The sequence below is a fragment of the Thermobia domestica genome, chromosome 7 (genome assembly GCF_964235325.1).
Source record: "Thermobia domestica chromosome 7, izTheDome1.hap1.1, whole genome shotgun sequence".
In the NCBI taxonomy this organism is placed as follows: domain Eukaryota; kingdom Metazoa; phylum Arthropoda; class Insecta; order Zygentoma; family Lepismatidae; genus Thermobia; species Thermobia domestica.
The window spans coordinates 291,815,702-291,836,519 of NC_137460.1; positions in this window are offsets into that span (position 1 = coordinate 291,815,702).

The window sequence follows — 20,818 nt, forward strand, 5'->3', positions numbered from 1 at the left end:
AAGGGAACGAAAAATAAAAAGCATTTATAAACCTGTACTATTTCATAACGTAATAAATCATCAAGACCATATTTTTAGTAATTTTATACCCATGAAAAAAAAATCATCATACCATCTGATCCCAAACTCCCAATTCAATGACGTCATAGCCAGGCCAAGGTACCTCTGACTCATTCGCACCAGCGTGCATGGCCCCTGAATAAGCATTAGCAAAATTTCAATAGGTGACGCAATCCCGGGCCAAAACATCCCTGATTCATTCGCATTAACGTTATGGTCCATGAGGCCCCAAATTGGATAATCAAAAGTTAGATCAGGTCATGCCCTTACTCTTACATGCATATGAAACAAAAGAAGCATACACATTAATGTTTTTTACTATTTATTTGTTCCTTTTTTAAGTGTTTAAATTGCATATTACTTTCAGATTAATGATCAGCCCGAAAATTCAAATGGAGAACGTTTGATTCGTTTTCATTGATTTGATCCAGATCACCAGCCAACCTCATTGATTTTTTCCTAAGGTTTTCTCTGAGTCTACGCAAGGAAATATGTATCGTTTAATTCAATCTGAATCCTTTGTTTCTTTAACTTCCTTCCTTCTTTGTTATTTCATCCATCAATTTCAGTAGAGCCATTGGTCTGTGTTGAAGGTTTATTTTACATATACTCACATAAATACATTGATAATATGAAATCGATATGATCAGGCCCGTATCCACGGGGGATCTAGGGGGCCGGGTCCCCCCTAAATTTTTGCTGCCCTCCTAAAATTTTCACGGTAAGGCTTGCAAATGAACTATAATATGGTGATGAACTTTAATATGGTTGGATTCGGCCCCCTCCCGCTAAACCTTTGGGCTGGCTACCAGCCTGGATATGACCTGGGACGGCTTTAGGATTTTAATTTTGGCTAGGCCCATTCCCTCTCTGATGGATACATATACACATATACACATTTGATTGATGAATGACAGCAGGAAATATTCATTGATACTTTTCGATATATACATATAAGCCATTGAATAATTTGAATAATAATCTTCTTTAATAGATTAGAAAAAATAATAATCTAATAAGTTTATGAGACAAAACCCTATATATATATATATATATATATATATATATATATATATATACAGTGGCGGATCCATGATATGATCAAGGGAGGGGCTAAACCTTAGTTTGCCGCTTTATGCAGTGTAAAACAGGATTGAAGTCCACTTTATCGAGTGTATACGTGAGGGTTAAGGGGGGGCTATAGCCCCTATAGCCCCCTTTGATCCGTTTTTGTATATATATATATAGGGAGAGAGAGAAAAAGAGAGAGATTTTCCACAATTTGTGTAATTTTCTAGAGAATTCCTTCTTGTTTCGCCTTCTAGCCTCACAGCAATATTTATCAACATTTCAACGTTATCAAGATTGTAGGCAAAACAGGAATTCCTGTTTTGCGTATTCCTGTTTCACCTACTATTAAGACAAAGGGAAATTTTTGAGCTGGGAATTTGAGTTTTAAATGAATCGAGGGTATTTATTTAATGCAAGTCACCCAAAGGAATTAAAAACGTTTTAGCATGAAATAAAATAAGGTGTTCAGGATTAAAGGAAATGAAAAATAGAGAAGAGCTATGTTATTTACAAAAACATTTTTGTACAAATGTACATTTTTTTCTGTCATACACTAATACCCACTTTTCTAAATTTATGCAATAGGACACAGTATTCTGCACTTTTGGCCGCTCCCTATCTCCAGTAAAACATTAGACGTTTATTCTTCTGCTGTGCTTGCTTCAATAACTCCAACAATGTAAATATATTGGGGTGATCATGAGACAATGTTTTATTCAGTTTTGAATGCTATCCCTCAACACTGTCAGTCGTTGTTGCCCATTTGTCACATTTGTTAATATATAATACAATACAATAAGAATTAATGGGTGAGTAGGGTGACTGTGAAATTTTCTTCACTCTTCCACTTGGCTATTCCACGGTTCAGTGGTGAAATCTAACAAACCAACTCCGTGCTTATTATACTACGAAAGTCTGTGGCTTGCACTACTATAGATATAACCCCCTCCCTGAAATTAAAAAAAAAAAATAAAATAGATGCCACTGTGTTGTACCTTACACCAAAGAAATGAAAGTACCTGTAAATCTTTGGAAGTGGTTGAATTGGATCCTCGATTATTCTGTTCGTCATTTTATCCACTGAGTGTCTGGCTTCAGTTGACGTTCCTTGAGGCTCGTGCGAACGTATAGCCCTTCCTGACAATTTTATGGGTTCCTCTCCACGAAGAACTACAGTATCTTTGCGTTGAGTTGAGTTGATTTTGAGTTTAACGTCCCTTTCAGCAGCGAGGCTATATGAGACGTGGACCTACTGAATAACATGGAATCCGAACCACATGAACTCCCGCCGGGAATCAAACCCGGGTCTCCCACGCCAAAGGCGTGTATGCTAACCGCTTAACCCTCAACATTACGCATGTTAATCAGATATAAGTAATCTATATATTCAAACAGTTAACGTGCACGCTTAATGTTAACAAAGTTCGACATATCTATGAAGATAAAGACACTTATTACAAAAATATTCTCACGAAACACTCAGAATACAGTTGTATCTATAATTTTAAAAGATGTGAGGCACAAGCCTAGGAAATTACTGAGCTTCTAGTCCAGGAACTTTAGTCAAAAAAATGGGTGTTCCTTCGGAAAAATTAGAAGCCAAGGTTTTTCTTCACAAAAACGTTCATTAGGTCATTCTAAATGACATATCAAAAGTCCCCGACTTTCTGATGTACGCTTCCCCTTTTTTCGGGGGGGTGGAAGTGGGGGAGGAAAACGCAATTTAAAATAAAATCAAATTCAGCTTATTTGCATGTTGACCTAAATATTCCGAATAAAAAAAAATTTAGCGGAACGCTTAACACATTTGCTTGTAAATGTTTCACAGGAAATCCCAAAGAATATCGGGTCGGGTTTCGGAAATATGACGTCATCAAAATGGCCGACCCCAGAATTTGTAGTGTTTTGTGGGAATGGTTACAATTTTCCGCAGAATAGTGGTAAAGCCGTCGTTTTTGTTTCAGATTGAAGATAATTAATTACCAAATGTACGGAATGAAATGTGCTGTCTGCATTGTTAACTTCTTTCGAGATACAATAACAAAAAACTAGTTTTTGAGTACCAGGTTTTAAGTGTAAATGCAAATAAATCAGTAATCATAAAATATTTCAAAATATGTCTTCAAATAAAGGTTGTAGAGCATTATAAAGCCTTTCCAACGGTACTTTTACCTGCATGTTTTTGTAACTAAAACCAACTGAAAGAGAGAGGTCCAATTTCACAATTAAGAGAGCAATATTTAGACATTGTGTTAATCCTGAAAGTGTTTATTAGGGCAGAGAGGATGGGTGACTGGAAGGCATATTTGCCTGCAGTGAAGAGGATGATTCCGTATTTCCACGCCGCAGGACATTTTTTGTAATATTTAAAAGTGCCAACTTGTTTGACAAAGACATGGTAAAATTGGAGAACTTAATGGATGGAGACATCTATAGAAAATTTACTGCAGACTTTTTCACCGTTAAGCGATCAGACAAATTTTTTAGTGGAACTGCAACAGATATGGTAATAGAACAGTCACTCATAAAATCTTCAAAGATACGAAGAGGCTTTGTGCATGGAAGAAGTAAAAGAGTGAATGTTTTCACTAAGTTTGTTGTTGGTTTGTTAAGTGCGAGCAACATTTCTGAAGGACTAGAAAACTTTTGTGGGATTTCGTTTGCAAGTGAAGAACAGCATTTAGATGCACGAGAATCTCGAATCAAACGGGACCAAGAAGATGTTAGGAAAGTATCAGAGTGGTTCAGTGCCAACAACCCTTTCCCAAATGTACAAGTGATCATGTCTATAGCAACAGGGGTTATAGGTAATGTGGAGAAAATAACTGCTACGATACACTGAACATTGAAGCAACCCTGTGACAATTGTAAGTTGGTGACAATTTTCATGACATAAAATATTCTCGTACTGATAGGGTTCTTTCTCTTTAAACAGTAAACAGTCACCTTACGGTACATGATGTTACTGTGCCTGTCGATCCAGCAGAGTTGGCGTGGGTCAATGAAAACTTGACCCACGACCCACTGACCCACCACCCACCATGACCCACCACCCACGGTGACCCACTCTGACCCACCGTGACCCACCACTCACCATGAACCACTCTCATCCACTTTGACCTACTCTGACTCACCAAAATCCATGGTCGTCAACTCTGAACACGATCCACGGCCTCTTCTGAACAGACTAAAAAGGTTACACTTGTAATGAAACAAGACTGTAAAATTGTCACTAATCGGAGTTTTAATTTCTAGTCAATCGCTCAAGCACCACTCTGTTACAATGACGGTGGATCTGACCTTTACGATATAAAATGGTAAAGTGTTTGTCAGTGAGGAAATTGAAGCACATCGAGGTGGGGGGAAATTAGTGTGTGCCTAAAATATACTTGTACTAAGAGAGTATTCTTTCAAGTGTTAATTTCTAAACGCATTCCACAAGAAACTTCTATTCGCAGGAAAATACCCTTGTACAATATGGAAAAGGTTATGGTTTCTCAGTTCACAGTATTTTTCTCACAAAAGACTTGAAAAATCAGTTGTACATAGGGTATAAAGGTGCTCGGGTGCCCTATGTGAGAGCATTTCCATAAAGTATGCTCATAATTGTAATTTGTGTAATCACTAAAACACCACGTTAAATTTAAGTTACAAATATGCATAATTGCAATTATTATGAATATTTATTCAAAGTAGTTTACCTAAAGCAAAGAAGAGACTTACTAAAAATTAGGTACAAAGTTGAATAACACAAATAAGCCATTAGTAATACAAGTATACATTTTCCGTAACTCGTAAATTTTCCACCTTAAAACAAATCTGAAATTGGATTTATTTCCTGTTGGTAACTTTTTGGCGGTAAATCATCCGCGGTGGAATGATGTTCATCCTTCAGCCAAGAAATAACTAGCTCGTCTACTTTGAGCTTGTCTAGCGGTGGGCCATTAACATTGATGAGCAACAAGTTAGACAATGTTTGAGCACTTAGTCTATTTCTAATATCAGTCATCTGTAAATTCATAAGGGAATATCCCCATTCCCACTCTGTCGTGGAAATTGATAATACTTCTACCCGATTTCTGCAACTTCTCATCGACAATCTACTTGTTAGACTTAAGTCTGATAACGATTTTTCTTGGTCAGGTTTGAAATACTCAGCAAGAAGTATCATCTCTCTATCACTATACAACATCTTTTCCATATCGACCATGTCAGTTGACAATGTCGACCTGTGTAGAACAGAAGCTTCATCTACCACGCCTTTGATAGGGAATCTTGTGATTAAATTATCAATTAAAGCCTGATAAACTGATGATTTCTTATTTGTTTATAAATTTAACTTTTGTAATTATACATGAAGGTTTGATGCCATTACCAAGTTCCCTCCCCCGTCTAGAAAGCGAAAGGGAACGAGGTTCCTGGAAAGTGTTCAGAGGTGAATGGGAATTTCCCTCCTTCTTCAACTTCAATTACCACACTGCTGTTTGCCATGTACCAAATTACGATGAATTTCAATTAGATTATCATAGTGTAATTATTTCCTATCTGAATTATCAATACTTTACAGTGGAAAAAAGGATGAAATTTCAAAGTTCCAAATCAAAGTAAGTAAACCAACGTAAAGGGAAAAAGGTATAAAATTTTCCATACAATTATGCGTACAATCCACACTTCAAATTTCCGTGTAATTAAGCTTACAGTACAAATTTTATGCTTATTTTTCTAACAACATTATGGGTTGATTGCCTTGTACTGTAAGCGCTCCATATAATAAACATAAGCTTCAGCAATTATTACAGCAGAAAGCAATGGATAAATGAAGCCAAGCACTGTATTTTTTGTTTCTGATATTTTTTCTTAAATAACATCGATCGTTTTTGATCATTTTTACAAATCAACTCACTACCAATTTTCCATATATAGAAATTGCCCTCCCCCCACATAAAAGAGAATTTTTAAAAAATGCTAGGACACATTCTGTTTATTTTCAATAAAGAGTTAATACACTGAATTTCAGCTCCGTAAGTTTAACAGCTTGCGAGATACTCATTTTTTTTTTCGCAAAAATTCGGATACTCATTACCTCCTTAGGATATTATGCATTATAATAAAAGCAATATAACATCCCAATTTGGATTAAGGCCTAACTACATACCAAAAGTAATTTCATTTGACTTTGCAATTTGATCGTGATGATCTGCTACACATAGTTACATTCAATTTTTTATATAATCATTTATATATTACACTGATTCAAAAATCTATTTTTTCCAGTAGTTAGTTCTAAAAACTCACAGGTCTCGAAAGCCAAGTTGTGGTGTAAGTCCTATTGCTATTATTACTATTAAAAATATCAATATCCAAAAGTGCCTGAAGTTCTTTTTTCAATTGGTTAGATATACTCACCTCAGGTAAGTAGACAGAAACAAGTGAAAAAGAAAGGGAGATGAAGGTCTTGAAAGTAAAACGGAGACAAATTTACCAGTTTTCAGAAGATACTGTCTACAAAGCCGTGGCCAGAGAGGGTCGGTAGATCAAACTGAGTCGGTGGGGCGCAGTGGGTCATGGTGAATGGTGGTTCGCAGTGGGTCACGGTGGGTGGTGGGTCGCAGTGGGTCACAGTGGGTCACATGCAGTTGACCCACGACTCACTGACCCACTCAGAAAACTTGACCCACTTGACCCACTGACCTACCGACCCACTCGATCTCTGCGATCCACTGCTGCTGTTTCAACGATTCAGCGTAATCAAAAGATCAGATGATGGCCTTCGAGCATGTTTAAATTTCTAACTGGCTCCTTACCCAATGGCTCGTTTTGCTGCAACTGGAATGATGAAAACAAAGAAATCATCCTTATTCAAAATCTTCAACCCGACCAATGTTCATCCTGATCTCGGAAACGCAAACTACGTCGTTGATGGAGGGTTCCTTCTTCATCGAATGGTGTGGCGTCAAAACGATTCTTTTATGGATATTTGTGATAAATATGTGGCATATGTAAAAAAAAAAACACTTCGGTTAAAACACTGGCATCGTGTTTGATGGATATGGCAATCCTCAGAAAAATGTAAAAGGCATGGAGCAACTTCGACGGTGCTCGAAAGCAGCATCAACAACAATTGTATTTGATGAAAACATGATTGAGACTACGAGCCAAGAAAACTTTCTCGCCAATGCAAACAACAAAAGTAGGTTGTTTTGTTTGCTCACTGATAAATTCATGGCTGCCAATATTGATGTCAAACAAGCAGAGAATGATGTTGACGCCCTCATTGTAGAAACCGCACTCACGATATTAAAAATTAATTCTAATTCTACAGTTATTATTGGTGAGGGTATTGATTTGTTAGTAATCATGACAGCTCGAACTCCGCCGAATTTAGAAACTTTTTTCTTGAAGCCAGGAAAAGGAAAGACAGAGCGGAAGATTTACTCATCAAGGAGTTTAAAAGGTGTATGCAAAAATCACATTTTATTTCTACATGCTTTTTCAGGCTGTGATGGAACATCTGCATTTTCCAGAAGGGGAAATCAGCTTGTCTGAAATTATTACAAAAACGTCAAGATTTTAAACATATCGTAGAAATTTGTAATTGAAGTAATGTTCCCATGCAGAAATAACTGAAAATGGCATACAGTTTTTTTGGGGGAGGGGGGTTATACGGTGCATCTGCAAATTGCACTTCACTAAATGATTACCGTTATCATTATTTCACCAAATCAGTGAAGAGAAATAAGTCTGTCGATTTAAAAACCCTACCACCGACTTCAGCTGCAGCACAACAACATTTGTTTCGGGTTCATTACCACGTACAAACATGACTCGGAAACCAACTAAATCCTGAAGAGTGGGGTTGGGTATTGAAAGACAATTTCTTAGTACCAATTCAATCAACGCAGCCACCTGCTCCACCGTCCCTTTTAAAAATGATTTTCTGTTCATGTTTTAAAGGATACGGCAATGCGTGTGAATGTCGAAAGCTGGGTCTGTTTTGCTCTCTTGTTTATGCAAATTGTCACGGACAATCCTATTTGAATGTCACTCCAACGGAAGGAATCTCTGAACATGAATTATTCATGGACGCCGAAGAAATAGAGGTGACAAACCAGGTGGACCTGCTTTAATTACAATTATTAGTTATCAATCAGCAAAGGAACTCAATAAGTAAACCATTTCAGGAAAGTTGAATAGTTTACATTTCTTATTCATTATTACTCCGAATTTTACATTTCTCATTCTACAAACGATAAGAATCTATCGCCGAATTGTAAATCCTCATTTTTGTATCTGTGTCTGGGGTGTGTGTGACTTACGGATGCTAATGCGATATTGAATCTTATGTCCAATTATTTTCAATTTCTTTTAAAGTAGGCTTATATTGTCTTTACAAGAGTCGGTCTATTAAATAGAAAAACATACCTTCCTTACATTTCAAAGAAAATGCAGGTATAGATACCGTGGAAAGACTTTATAATGCTCTACAACTATTGTTTGAAGATACATTTTGAAATATTTTATGATTACTGATTTATTTGCATTTTCACTTAAAACCTGGTACTCAAAAACTATTTTTTTTTTGTTATTGTATCTCAAAAGAAATTAACGATACAGACAGCACGTTTCATTGCGTACATTTGGTAATTAATTATCTTCAATCTGAAACAAAAACGACGGTTTTACCACTATTCTGCGGAAAGTTATAACCATTCCAACAAAACACTACAAATTCTGGGGTCGGCCATTTTGATGACGTCATATTTCCGAAACCCGACCCGATATTCTTTGGGATTTCCTGTGAAACATTTACGAGCGAATGTGCTAAGCGTTCCTGGTAAATTTTGTTTTTTTTATTCGGAATATTTAGGTTAACATGCAAATAAGCTGAATTTGATTTTATTTTAAATTGCGTTTTCCTCCCCCACTTCCACCCCCCGAAAAAAGGGGAAGCGTACATCAGAAAGTCGGGGACTTTTGATATGTCATTTAGAATGACCTAATGAACGTTTTTGTGAAGAAAAACCTTGGCTTCTAATTTTTCCGAAGAAAAATGCTAAAATTCCTGGACTATTCCACAATTCTGAGCTTTTATGCGTATCTTTGTTACATATATAAATTATTTCTGACCAAATAAAGTTAAGAGAACTACCATATGTGGGAATAAATGTATTGAAATGATTTTTATTTGGTACGCCACATCTTAAATCAGAACAGGATAGAGTAATCATGTTGCATAATATTACCAATACTACAAAATCACTCACTGATAAAGAAAACTATAAAACTGCTAACAAGATATACAGAAAAGAGGTAAGCAGCAAAAATTACTACAAATGAAATCTTGATAAATAATTCAAAGAATAAATGTGCAGCAGCTTGGTCTACAATTAATAAGGAAATTGGAAAAAGCGCTGTTCGAAATTCCATACCAATATCCGTAAATGAGTTCAATGAGTATTTTGTGAATGGTATAACTGAATTAAATGATAAATCAAAATATGAAAACTAGTCAATTCTTTCATGGACTGCAATTAATACCAGAACAGTTTTATCAATCATTAGTAAGCAGAAAACTTCAAACAGTGACAATTTCTGTGGATTTCCTAACAATTGTTTCTTTAAAAAAGTATTTAACTGGATGCTTTTTAGAGAGAATCTTTCCTGACTGCCTTAAATTGACAATCACTATAGCCATACATAAGAAAAACAATAAAAGTAGACCCAATAACAATCGTTCTGTATTCTTAGTGCCAATTATATGCAACGTTTTTGAGCAATGTATTAAAAATCAATTATTAAACTATCTAGAAACGAATGAACTAATCCGCACTTCATAATTTGGATTCAAACCAGGGGTTTCCACGACTAATGCTGTGGAAAATATAGTAACACATATATTAGACAATCCTGAAAGTAATTTATATACGTGTGCAACGCTGCTAGATCCGAGTAAAGCTTTCGATAGAATGTCACACGATGTATTGGTGAAAAATTACATTATCATGGTATCAGGGAAATCGAGTTGTCATTAATGAAGTCCTATCTTAGTAATAGACGACAGGCAGTCCGCATTGCAAATGAAAGGTCAAGTTTTTTAATGTAACATCAGAGGTGCGTCAGGGGAGTATCTTCGGACCTTTACTTTTTCTTATCTAAGAAAATGACTTCCCAAGTTTTCTACCTTGTAAATCTGTTTTATCTACTGACGAAACAACACCCCAGATAGCAGAAATAGCTTGTCACAAGCACGATATAACCCAGACAGCGTGCTTGCTTCCCGCAAGCTTGCCTGTCGCTTTAATTTGATTTTATTTCGCTTTCGCTTATACACAAAAGCTTATTTTTCCTTAGGGCAACCCAAGCTTGACTTGCGAGACGCTTTTCTTTAACTTGAAGTAAAAACCGATCGCGCGTCCGATTTTCAGTTCTCAAAAACCAGGTGACGCTGACCTCTTAACTTTCGGTAGTGTTCGCTTGTTAGCGTCTTTTTAGCGCTCATCTTCAATAAACCAAATAACTTATTTTTAAAATTGTGCCATCTGGTACTCTAGTCCCACGCACCTATAATGTCGCTCTTTATTTCCTCATATTTCGGTAACCATGAGGCATAACAAATTGTGGTTTTTATGTATAAATCATAAATGTGAACATATATGGCAGCAGATTTGAGCCTACTTATTTCGTGAAAGAATACAGAACTGCTCCAGATATTTTAATATAAACTTCAAGTTTAACTTACAGTATAAACTTTATCTGAATGTTGTGTTTAAAGTATAAACATTTTTCTGTCTTGTTATATGAAAAGGTATAAATTTCAAGTACTCGCGGCTAATATAGCAAGATATTGGATATTGACAAGAAGCAACGTCGCGTTGCTGGAAAACTTCTAAGACGTTAATGTTTCGAAAACCAAAGAAACCTCCTGCCAACTTATCGTCCTACCGCCCGATTCAATTAACGTCTACTTTTAGTAAAATCCTAGAACGTTTTCTAGTAAGATGTCTGCATGCATACATCGAAAGGCGCCAGATACTTCCCATACACCAAGCAGGATTTCGCCCAGATTATTCGATTAACGATCAACTACTTCGCTTAACCAATATGGTTACACAACACTATAACTCGGTCAAATCATGTCTTGTATTATTTGACCTCGAGAAAGCATTTGACAGGATATGGCGTATCGCACTCATATTTAAAATAATTCATCTTTGATTTCCTGTTACATATATACGACTAATACACAACTTTTAATCGGCCGTCTGTCATATGTGTCAATAAATAACTGTCTCTTACACCCTATTTTCCTTTACTGTGGAGTACCTCAAGGATCGGCTCTGTCACCACTTCTCTATCTTTTCTATGTTGCCGATATGCCTCCACTTCCTGATAAAATTCACCTCTTTCAATATGCCGACGACACTGCATTTCTTGCCTTAGGATCTAGTATCCAATCCATCAACACTGCTCTACAGTTAGCAATTAACAATTTTCTTTGCTGGTGCAACAAATGGCAGCTAACGATCAACGCCACAAAAACACAGGCCATAGTCTTCATTCCTCCGAAAAGAACATCAAGAGTCCGTAGAAATCCTAACCGCCTTTCACTACAAGTAGACCAAACTCCCATCCAGGCACGTTCAACTGTAACTTACTTGGGGCTCACATTCGATAAATCTCACTTGGAAACAACATCTTCAAACAGTCACAAAGAAAGCATATAATAGTGTAATATGACTAAAGCATTTTGGTGAAGGGCGATTAACATTTTATTGGTTTTGACTTCAATATTTTGTAAACCTTGTTATATTAACTGCAAATAAAAATTCAATCCCCAGTCTGGTGCTGTAGGTCATTCACACATGCAAAGAAATCAAGGAAGTCTCATAATAATTTAAAACTATGTCTAGTTAAAACATTCTTCTAAATAGGAAATATAAAAATATGTTATGCAGCAATGTATCAAGGAAATAATAAGACTTCCTACTTCACGTTATGAAGTAACTTTAAAAATGTAATGGTAAGCGGAAGAAATGTCGCTACCAAAACGAGGAAGAAAAGGTAGGTGGACGAAAAAGAGTAGGGAATTAGAGAGAGTTCTGAAGTGACCGTCTGACTAGAAGGATCGACATCTCTAAAATCTTCACTCGTCAAAGTCTGGGTGAGTACAATGCTGGTTGCTAATTGATGTCACACTTTATTATTCGACCTTGTCTCAAAATTCGTTTAATTCTTATCCTATCTTCAAAATTCATTATGACAGCTATTATAAATTTTAACGTAAGGCCTCAGCACCAGATTTGGGTAATTTTCTGATCTGATATCTCTACTTTTATTTCTACAATCTAATTTATTCATCTTAACTAATTATTTGCTCTACCTAAAATTTAATGGTTAAGTTTATTATAAGAAAACTCTTCAAATTGCCCCCATGCTATTATGGTTATTAATACATTGAGTTGTGTGTGGATAAAATTGTATATGTCAACGTCCGGATTCTCGGTCCAATATGTTGGCATATGTTATGGTGGAATAAGCCCCGAATTTTGTGGCTAGCGCCCGTGTTAGAAACACGTTATAGAACAATTTTCCGTTTAAAATATAGATATCGATCCCGAAGCCACACATATATGAGTAAGGAATTAAATCATGCAGAGAAAAATTACATGGGATATCAGATTTGTTATTATCCAGGATGGTGCTGATATATATGTTTGAATATGTGCATACCATTTCCTATAGAGAATTCTGTGGTAACTTACAACAAAGAAATATTACATATACATATAGATACGTCTTGCGTTCATGTTTGAGTTGTTTTTCATAGGTCAGGCATTCTTAGGATATCGTATTGCAGTGCATTGAAACAGGAAATGCTTATGTAGACATTAGCGTGTGCGAAGGTTATCTTGAAAAACGAAGTTAGTTTCAGTACAGAAATCACGTTCAAGAATTAAATATTATTCTTATAAAACTTATGAGCAGACGTAGGGTGAAATTAAGATCAGACATGGCGACCCCTCTATCTCCCTCCCATAATGTTTCTCAATCTAGTTCTCAGTCTGGAACACCCAACCAAAATTCACGACCTATTGTAAATGTGTATAGCAATGCTTTTCCTTTTCCTAAATATGATCCGAAAGAAATGACTATTCAGCAATTCTTTTCTGCATTTGACGATACTATAAAGCTAAACAAATTATCCCCGGATGAGGCTAAAGATTTAGTAATTAAGTGTTTTTCAGGAAAAGATAAAGAAAGATTACGTGTTTTTATAAATAGAAAGCAGTTAAATTCTAAGTCATATGACACATTTAAGGAAGAAGTAAAAAAGTGTTTTAAAACACCGAAAGAGAATGTAGATATATTTGCCAAAATTCAAAACAGAGTTCAAAAGAAACATGAGTCGGTACAGAGTTACATATACGATGTGTTAGGACTAATAGATAAAGGAGCACCTACATTAACGGAAGCTCAGATTATTTCTATTTTGACAAATGGTTTGAGGCCATACTTTTTAGAAAGAGTAGGTGTGCAGCAATTTAATTCGGTGGATGAGTTTATTCAAGCCTTGAATAATCTCGAAACGAATAGGTATAGGATGAAAAATAGGAAGAAACACGAGCTTCATGCTAGACTAAATTCATCAATGAAAAAGGAGTTGCGTAAATTGGGAAAATTGCGTAAATATATGTTGTCGGATTCTGAAACATCATCAGAATCAAGTGAGGCCGAATTATCCGAGTCAGATGAAGATGAAGATAATATAGTTTTGCGTCAAAATAGGATATCGCGTACTAATATAAGATCTAGTTCGCAGGTTGCGAAAGTGACTAAACAGGACGATAATAAATTTGAAACTAGTGGATCGGAACGAAATAACAAAGAACATGACAAAATATCGCAGGCAATGGGTAATGTTCAGAAACAACTAGAACAATTAACGTTGAAAATGGAAAATTTTGAGGATACACAAAAACAATGTGAGGAAACTAATGTGCAGATAACACAGGGAAATAATTCTGCTAAACAAAATTTTAATCAGAACAACAGAGGTTTCCATAGAGGAAATTTTCGTGGAAATTTCAGAGGAAATTCGAGAAATTATAGATAAAATAATTATCAGTCACAAAAAAGTGTTGGAACAGTTTCATATAGAGGCAAAGTTTTTAGGGGTAAAAATAATTTTAAAAGTAGAGGTCGAAATAATTACTACCCACAACGGTCATTACCCAGATGTATCAAACTTGGCAATTACCAGTAGTTAATGACCCAAATTGTATGTCACAGGGAAATCTGTGCATTCCACAAATGGTACCAGTACAACAAAGCTTTCCCCAATATGTAGTTCCTACTTATCAAAATATGCAGGGTTCAAACGCAAATGCATCTCAAACGCAAGGTTTAAACTGAGTTCATCCGTGCATGACGGCGGTGCATGTTCGGAGAATAACAAAGTACAGCCTAATAATCAAAACCGTCAACAGAAAGATAATCTAGTCACATATAACGAATGGCAGTAGAGTGGGGTCACTTGGGCCTGTTTTTTTTCCTACTGCGCATGCGCAAACCCTCGACGCTGATTGGCTGGCGCAGGTCACGTGACCCCGCCACGCCCCTTGACGCTGATTGGCTGACCACGCCCCTTCACGCTGATTGGTCGGTGCAGGCCACGCCCCCCGCCACGCCCCCTGACGCTGATTGGTCGGTGCCGGCCACGCCCCCGGTCACGCTCTTTTACGACCTCCGATTGGCTGGCGGCGGACCCCGGCCCGTACGCGCCGATTGGCTGGCGCGGGACCCCCGCCGATTGGCTGGCAGCGGACCACCGACCCGTTCACGCCGATTGGCTGGCGCGGGACCTCGCCCCCTTGACGCTGATTGGCCGGCTACGCGCACTGTCTGCGCAGATCGGTCGACGCCGGATCACCGCACCTGCCACATGCCACATAAGATTCGTTCCCTTTTATGAGCACTTTACGAACACATAGCAGAGGAGATATCACATTCTTCATTCGCCTATTTAACGCAGCACATATTACACAGAGACTCGTTCCCTTTTATGAGCACTTTACAACCACATAGCAGAGCATATATCACATTCTTCATCCTAACACATAGCAGAGTATGGCTTATTTTCTTTTACGGGGGTAGCAACACCCCCAACCCTCCTCCTTTCTCATCCAGGGCTTGGGACCGGCAATGGCGGAGTTTAAAAAAATAATACCATCATACTCTCATAAATGAATAAAGCATAATATCATTAGCATCAATATTGGTGAGTGAGAATTTGTTTAAGAAATCGTGCAGTGAATAACCAGATGCACGACATGCTAGATATAGAAAACAGTAATGCCCACAAAATTGAGATAAATCACCTTGAATACGTCTATTATTCCATGTATAATACAGACAGTTTCGTTTTAAAAACCTTATATGATGTTGTATATAGGGAGGTATACCATAGCTATCGAAATACTCTCCCACACACATATTAGATATATAAACAGCAACCCAATGTTCACCAGGCTTATCACTAGAATCAGTATTTATAATTATGGCGGCTGGAAATGTATGAATAAACATAGGTAACTCATCGGCGGCATACACACCAATAAAATGATCTTTAGGCAAATTTTGTTGTAATGCTTCATAAAGCTCAATTGTATTTAACATTTTTAATTAATATATACTTTTCTCTGGAAATCAATTTCTAATTCTGAAGAGAATTCACCATAAATAATTGTTGTTACAGGAGATAGCAGTGCTTCTTTAAAATGAACCTCTAGGCGTACACTTCCTTGCCGTTGTGGGCTAGTATGAAATCCAGCACTAGCACTAGAATCGGGAGTTAAATCAAACACCAGTAAAGTATAACCATTAGGATATTCGGCTAGTGAAATATTATTACCTTGATTAGAATAATAAATACCTGAACCTGTAAATAACGTGGAATATGCTTGTATATATAGCTTATTATCAAAATCAGGTTGTAACGGTTTGGAAGGCACAGGCGTTCCATCAACATACAGTGTAAAAAATGACATATTAAAATGCTGAAAATTGAACGGATTTGTCTGATAAGTACCATTAAAAGCAGTATTAGTAACAAAACCAATAATAATACGTTTAGGCGCTAGGCCTGAAAATAGATCTGGAAGTGTACTATCCATAATTCCTTGTGGCAGCGTTTCAGTCTTCACTTGCACTTTTGTTATAGGATATTTTACTCTAAATTTAGGATTTTGTAATACTTTATTTTGCGCTATTTTAACTGCTGGTGATACATCAACCTTTTTCACAAGCAATGTTGCATCTGTAATTACAACTTTTCCATCAGCATCTGCGTCACCCATTAGACAAAATGTAGGTTTAGCTGGAATTAGTTTAATGCGCAGTTGTACACCATTTAGTAAAAATTTCTCCTGATTAAATATATCAGCATGAATATAACCCAATAGTTCAAATGACTGACTTAAAGTAGTGAGAAGAAAACGTTGTTTAAATCCTACATTAGCATCGGCCACACTGTCCATATGTCCTGCAGTATCTTTAAACCACATTGATGTTTGAAGATGCGTTGATTTAGCTTCAGCATTATAATTTAGTAGTTTTTCAATATACGATCGATATGGATATGTGTGTGAAGAGTAGGAAATAAGTTGATTATTTAAATATAATTGCAATTCACTGAACATTGCATTGAGAAAATCATTTACAGGGCCGATTTTCTTATCGGCAGAAGTTAAATTAGAACCATCTGATTTAGTAATTTTACCTTTAATATAAAACATTGTGTGCGATAAGTCAATATAGTCATCCCCATGACCGGGGACAACAAATTCTATTGGTGCATTATCAGCTATCGAAGCCACAGGCTTATATGGAACTATTTTATTACCTATAATACTGGTTTGAGTGGGTAAACCAGCAAATAAATCTAATTCTGATTTCATACACTCACACTGCATTTTTCTCTCTATTAATATTCACACATGGTAAAATTTATAATACCGTATTACGTTTGCGAAAATGTAATTTTACACATACACTGCCATGTTGGAAAGGAAGTGGATTACCTGTACTATCTCTTAAATCAATAATAATTTGATCAAATTGTTTACGTTGCACGGAGACATAGTGAGGATTGTCAAAAATATGTACATTATTAATACCATACTCTGTAATATTTGTATTTATAATACGTAACAATGGAGCTACGGTGTCACCCACCATTTGTGGTTCTACAATATCACTGTAAATATACATAAGTGTAGGTAGCGATTTTTGTAAATCAGGTGGATAACGAGCATGATGCACAACTGCAATATCTTCTTGTTGTATGTGATCAAAACCTAGTATTCTGGCTAGTTCAGGAGATAGACGTACTTCTATACGCCTCTCTTGATCTTTTATTACTCTACTGACTTCAATTCGTTTTACTGATGCTTTAACTTTTAATTGTAAATTTAATATATCACTTTTATGATTAATTTGAGATAGAATATCATCAACATTATAATAGTGTCCTGGTAAGATTTTAGTTATGTTCCAGCTTTCTGTATTCATGAGACGGTAATAAATATTATTAGTATATTTGGAAACATTCTGAAATGAATTTGTATAATGTACTTCAACAACAGCCGTCTCCCACTCACCTTTCTCTAGCACCAATGGATGATATAATTTGGTAGTATAACATGACAAAGTATTTTGTGGAAAATACTCCATAGAACTGTTACTCGGTAGTGTAAGATAAAAGCTAGTCTGTTCCATATTAATCAAAAATATCAACCTTCCTTTTCTTTTTACCACCAGTCGTCTTTGCAAAATGAACTTTTCCCCGTTTTCTTCTTCTTCCAGATCCTTCCAACACTTGATTTATTTTATTTTGAGCTTTAGTTTTTAAATTATTTTTAGCTTCTTGCCAACGTGATGTTAAAGCTTCGTCAATAGGTCTATTATCACCTAATACATCTCCAGCTACATTAATTCCTGTACGTAACAATTCTTTACCAACAGTTTTTGCTCCTTGTTTAATTAACGGAAATACACTTCGAAATAAACCACCTAAAAAACTTCCAATACCATAACCTTCTTGATATGGTGCACCTCTATACACGTTATAACCACCTCCTGCTTGGTGAGTATAGTATTTAAAGTATGGATCATTCATTATTATTATTTTTTCCTATATACACAGATAGAACAGTTGTTTATAATATTGTATTGTGGCTAAATGTTTTTTAAATGTGACACAGGAATCCATGAATTAAAGGAAGGGGGATATCCCCGCCAACGAACAAGTACACGTTTACCTTTAACTTCTAAAATTTCGTCTATTTCATAAACTTTAGGCAGAGGCACTCCTTGTAATTCCTCTTCGTAAAATGTACCATCAATTACTTCAACATTTAAGTCCTCCAACACATAAACCACTTTCTTTTCCTTATGTATCACCTGTTTTATTTTAAATATTTCTACAGTCCACTTTTCTTTGTACCCTTTTTCAAAATGCCGTTTTGCTTTAGTAATGCGCACAGTATCACCTTTTTTATATTTTGCAATGTTAGTATGTGGCATTGGTTTTATTAATTTATTCCAAACTTGTTGAAAAGTGTCCTGGTTCACACTGGCGGGTGGTAATTGATGAGCTCTATGCGGTCTAGAATTATATGCCTGAACAAGTTTCGATAACACATCTATGTATCGGTAGGTCTTCTTGGCTGTAAAATATTTCCACATTCGTTCTTTAAGAGTTCGATTAAAACGTTCCACCACACTTGCCTTAATTTCGGAGTTTTGTGTTGTGAAGAATTTAATATTTTGCTTTTTTAAGTATAACTGAAATGGTTTATTAACAAACTCTGTACCTTTATCTGTTTGTAGACGTAAGGGTCTACGACGGGTAGATGCAAATATTTGCTTAAATGCTTTTATAATGTTTTCACCAGTTTTTGTACGTACAGGCACAGCCCAAGCATAACGACTAAACAAATCAATCACTGTTAAAATATACCTATTACCATCATTATACTTTTGCAGACTGTGCATATCGTTTAAATCAGCTTGCCACTGATCGTCAATATTGAACACTAAATAGGGATTACGTGGAAACTTTTTACGTACTGGCTTATGCAGAGTATAAGTCGACTGTTCTTTTACCCACTGTTGCACTTTGTGTAAAGGAATAGATTTCTTCACAGCTCTCCATAATGACGTTGCGGTTGAAAACGAGGCAGGGTGTGAAGGGTTATAATAAATAGCGGCCAGCTTCTTCATATTTTATAATCACACCATCTGTTGACAACTTTACGTTTACGTGGTGGCTCCTCCTCCTCCTCTTCTTCTTCCTGTTTTGGATCAGCAGCAGCAGCAGATGATGTCAGCTTACGAATATATTCTATACGCTGTGAGTTGCCTATATACTCTAAAGGTATATTGGATTTTGCTAACAGTACAGCAAAGGGTTCCCAACCTGTAGGGGGAATATTTTTCTTGCGATACCTGACAAAATCTGCTATTAGATCTACTATATTAGCTCCAGGAATTAATTTATTATAAATATTAACATTACCATTGTCATCTCAATGAATGTTGGAATTTTGTTTTAATCTACGTAATAAAGGTCTTGCTTTACGCAGACAATTTTCGGGGAGAGTAGATAGCATTTCATCCTCTTCCTCCCCGTCCTCATCCTCCTCCTCCTCCTTCTTAGTACCAACACTAGTTGATGTTGTTGCAGTAGGTTTTTGCACAATGTGTAAATATTTTTGTAACACCTCTTTATAGCGTATCCATTTTTCTTCAACACTCATATTTTTATTATTTAAAATATTTTTCATCTCATCATCTAAATTAGATATAGTTTGATATTGGTGCAATTTTTCTGGTGCAATTAAAACAAGCTTTTGTGCATGCTGCATAATTATTTAATTAAAGTAGATAGTATACCTCCAATAATAGGTGCAAGCAAAGCAGTAAGAAACCCACCTTTTTGTACAATTATTCGTTTTTTCTTTTGTTTTAATGATGGACCTTTTTTCGCTAAATACCTCAATTCCTTTCTATACCTTTTAAATCTATTTTTCTCTTTTTTATTTAACGGAACATTTCCTTGTAATACGTTATAGGAACATTCACAAATAGAACGAATTAATTCGGGATCGGCATTTTGTAAAATTGCTTGGCGTACTTTGGGTTTTGCCTTTGCTAAAAGTTTTAGTAAATGTGCACTCTCTTTGCTAATCATTTTTTTCTTTTTGTAGCTATTATATTAAAATTGAGTATTAAAATATATCAGTTATTGAGATTATTTTTTTACCGGTACATAAACATAATTGTAAGAATCTGAGGGGAAAATTTTTGTTCGAACACGATGTTCGTCGGGAGTGCCCTGTTTTAAATCAAAAACCAAATAACTATGAGGATCTTGTGTTGCGTCCTGATAGGCTTCCTGTACAAATTTTGTGTTACCAGGATATAATTGGCGTGCTAGATAATTAATTTGAGCCTGGTCTCTGGGGTTTTTAAAACATATTATATAATGGCAATTTAATGATATGTCTCGCATACCTTTAGCTTGATGAAACATATTTTGTGTTATAAAAATAACACTTAAATCTCGGTGGTGGCTACCTTTAGTAAAAAAGTCAACAATTCGTGTATCACATTCTCGCATTAAATC